Source organism: Chrysochloris asiatica, unplaced genomic scaffold (assembly GCF_000296735.1).
Source record: "Chrysochloris asiatica unplaced genomic scaffold, ChrAsi1.0 scaffold00136, whole genome shotgun sequence".
Lineage (NCBI taxonomy): Eukaryota > Metazoa > Chordata > Mammalia > Afrosoricida > Chrysochloridae > Chrysochloris > Chrysochloris asiatica.
The window spans coordinates 6,676,939-6,678,142 of record NW_006408654.1 but is presented as its reverse complement, the minus strand read 5'-3'; positions in this window follow the sequence as shown (position 1 = coordinate 6,678,142).

Sequence of the window (1,204 nt, the reverse complement as noted above, 5' to 3'; positions counted from 1 at the left end):
GCTTGAGGACTAAGGTGCGCCTGATCCAAGCCATGGTATTTTCAATAACCTCATACACATGCAAAAGCTAGACAAAGAATAAGGAAGACCGTAGAAAAATTGATGCTTTTGAATTATGGTGGTGGAGGAGAATATTGAAAGTGCCATGGGCTGCCAAAAGAACCAACAGATCTATGATGGAATAAGTGCAGCCAGAGTGCTCCTTGGAGGCCAGGATGGCCAAACCTTGCCTCTCATACTTTGGACATATTGTCAGGAGGGACCAATCCCTGGAGAAGAATAGCATGGTAAGGTGGAGGGTCAGAGATAAAGAGGGAGACACCCAGCACTATGGATTGGCATAGAGGCAGAATCAAGGGCACAAGTGTGGCAACAGTTGCGAGGTTGGTCCAGGACCAGGCAGTGTTTCCTTCTGTTGTGCATAGGGTCGTCATGAGTCAGTACCTACTTGATGGCACCTAAGAAGAAGAACAACAACACACTTTATCACTGTGTTCTGTGTCTTGGCAAACTAACCTCTGTGAATTCATTGAACAGTCTCTCCTGACTTCTGGCTTCCTGTTGTGTTCATCCCATATAAGAAAATGGAGGATAAATAGAAGGCAAGGTCAGATTATTTCCCTTAATCTCACCAGTCTCTCCATGCCAGTCATGGTTTTCAGTCGTTACATTATTCCACTAAAGACCACCACTTTTATCAAGAGACTTCTCCTGCAGCACAAGGTCATGTAATTGCCCCTTTCTCTCCATCAGACCTAGGTGACAAATACCTTCTCTTTTAGTGCTGGAATACTACTTATCCTGTATTGTTTTTCCTTAATAGTACTGAACCAAAGCCAGTTGTCATTGTTTAATTCCAATGCACTGTGATCTCATGTATGTCAAGTAGAACTATGCTACATAGGGTTTTCACTGTCTATTTTTTTAAAACATAGATTGCTAGTCCTGTTTTTGATGCATCTCTGGGTGAATCCAAACAGTCTTTCAATTAACATCCAAGTGCCCATGAAGCCCATTTCATCCTGCACACACACACACACACACACACACAAATCATACACAATGCCATCAAGTCAATTTCAACTGATAATAATCCTACAGGGAAGAATAGCATTGTCTTGTAAGGTTTCAATGCTGTAATCGTTACAGAAGTTGACTACCACACCTTTCCCCTGAAGAGTAGCTGGTGGGTTCATACTGCTGA